This window comes from Aedes aegypti, chromosome 2 (genome assembly GCF_002204515.2).
Source record: "Aedes aegypti strain LVP_AGWG chromosome 2, AaegL5.0 Primary Assembly, whole genome shotgun sequence".
NCBI lineage: Eukaryota > Metazoa > Arthropoda > Insecta > Diptera > Culicidae > Aedes > Aedes aegypti.
The window spans coordinates 235,843,159-235,845,926 of NC_035108.1; the positions used below are offsets into that span (position 1 = coordinate 235,843,159).

The 2,768-nt window shown below is 39.2% G+C and overlaps 1 non-coding gene across 1 annotated transcript; it reads right to left on the bottom strand.

The window, feature by feature from the left end:
• Positions 1 to 290: 290 nt before the first annotated feature.
• On the bottom strand, positions 291 to 362 carry Trnaa-cgc. The gene has a single exon. It is a non-coding gene; the product is annotated as a tRNA-Ala (tRNA).
• Positions 363 to 2,768: the final 2,406 nt, after the last annotated feature.

Genomic DNA, 2,768 nt, shown 5'->3' on the forward strand with positions numbered 1-2,768 from the left:
CATCTAGTTTGCCACGCGCTGACGGCCTGAGTACCGGGCCTCAAAGTGTCAATCAATTTTAAAAACGAAAACAAATCATTGGCATATAAGAAACAGTGAAAACCCATAACTAAAGGTAAAAATAAATGAAATCAGTTTTGTGATAACAACGCCATTAGCGTTCTACTACTAATATTTCTATTGTTTTATTCGATCGAAAGCCGTCCAAATTTTCAGTGTTGGCAACAACCGTCAGTGATCGCGAGCGAAGCAAAATGAATCTTATAAATATAATAAAAAATCAAATTTACTGGAGATGCCGGGGATTGAACCCGGGACTTCTCACATGCGAAGCGAGCGCTCTACCACTGAGCTACATCCCCTTGTGCGGTGAGGCGCTCTCCATTACATTACAGCTGCTTTATTGTTGAATACACAGTAAAGCTATTTTTGATACGGCATAGACGACTTGTGTTGCTACGCGAGGAAAGATAAAGCACAACGAAGATGGATTGTCTAACCCATGCATGTGATATGGACTTGGTAGCCGACTTCACGCTGCCTAACTTGCTCTCCGTGGTGCGAAAGGTTATACGACGCCACACTTTGATTGATTGCGACACAATAATTTTCTGCCGCTGCGGTTTATTAAAACCAACGACACGGCACACAGCACGCAAAAGGGTCAGTCAATCACGAAACGCCACTTTTTCGCCACCAGAATGTGAACAACAACGAAGCACGAGTTAATAAATTAAAACCCACTGTAGCGCCTAACGAGCTGCGTGACTAAAAAATTCAAAATCTCATTCGCTGCCTGACCTCAATAATTACGGTTCTCACACCATGCCAACACCCGAATGCGGCTTTCGGCGTAAAAAGGGGGTAGAGTTTGACGAAAGCCAAACAGCGAAGCGGCGTCGACTTCGACTGTCTCCTCTATCAACTGGCTCGTGAAGACCTGTTAAAATTCAAGTTTCGTTTCACGCGCTATGGCCACCGTCCAAAAAATCAAAATGCTTATATGGATTTAATTATAACGATCGCTGATAGCCATTAACGGGGTCCCCGATTGCCTCAAATATATAAATTATTAATTAGCCATCATCGCTGCGGTCCGGTCAAGCCGCTGAGCCACTATAACAACTTCTGTGTTGGATCAGAACGACGACATCGAAACTGTTGTAAGGGTATGTGATTCGCTTAGCCAATTTTGTTTATAACAAATGATATAAAATGATTTTTTCGAAACATCGAACTTGATTCCGGATCTAATCCAAAACACCAACCAAAATACTTCATCATTTTACATATATGGTGTTACGAGGACGGCGCGGGACAAAGACGATTCGCATAATTTGATGGATGGACGTTTCGCATAATGGACGTTCGGCATAATGAGAATAATATGATTTCTTTAAAATGCTACCTCTTCTTATATGAAAATGCTTCATGTGAAACGTGTAGTATGCCAAACTTCTGTATGCAAAATGGATCGCACAAACCACCCCACCCCCCCTACAAGGAAATTTAGCAGCAGTTGAAAATCTATTAAGTTTAATGCATGGTTAAAAAATCATAAAAAATCTTGAATTTCAAATATTTGAATCAACATATGTATGAGAAAAATGCAGAGCTGTTCTGAATAATTGCAGTGCATGCCGATTTTCATACAATCTGCTCAACTTCGGCATGCTTCAGTTTTGTTCCCTTCCAAGCAATCGAGCTGAAATTTTCCCTATAGCTTTACAATTATGTTGAATTTTGAAAATACGAAATTTTATATTTTTCTGAGATCCTGCAGGAATGTGAGATATTAGGTGAAATTGTTCAAAAATATAGCAATTTTGAAAACTGAAATTTCTGCTTGACATTGAGTTCATTAATTTTATATCACTTACTATTTGAACAACCTGCAACTAGGTTAGATGTACCAATAGTGGAGGTACTAAGCACGATTGAACTTCATTTAACCACCTAAATGCAAGAAGCACAATTAAGGTTTAGTAGCCCGTCATTCGTTTTGGCAACAATGAAGACTTTTCAGCTTGGATTTCAAAGTGATAAAACTCAGCCTTGATAGTTTGTATTGACTTGAAAAAGTATCACTGTACGCGCTAACATGCATAAAGCATACTGATACTTTTTCAGGTGTGTCAGTGCAAAACCAACAATTTTCTTTGATTCAAATTCATGAGATGAATTAGCAACAATCATCAACGACGTGTACAAATTTCAATGACGGCTTACTTCGCCTTAATGTACATGTTAATGTTGTAACGGGAAGTAACGACCATTGACTTAATGAGAAAAATAATTTCATCGTAATCCACGGCATGTCAGTGAAAAATAATACCTCCACTATTAGTACACTGTTCCTTTAGTTGCGGTATATTTTTAATTTGTGTTCCTATAGTTGCGGTGTCCGTTGTTTTCTTATGGGATCCTATAGGTAATAGGAACGGCAACTACTGGTACAAGTAAGAAAAGTTTTAGTGATATTTCATCAGTTTTAAAGCAATTTAAACGCTCTTTCCGACTATTCCGTGTATCAATAAGCCAATACGTCAATTAGCAGTGTCGGTTCTGTGGTTAGCTTAGCTTAGCTTAGACTGACTACACATATCAATGGTTGCTATTCCGTGATTGACCGAAGTCAGTGAAAATGCACAAAGAATCAACTAGAAGTTTGGCTGAGATTGACCATAATCTTCTTCAATGTGCATAATTCAGTGCCTCTATTTATACAGGGTCAATAACGGCGCCGGCCACGTCCTTGCAGTCAGGTG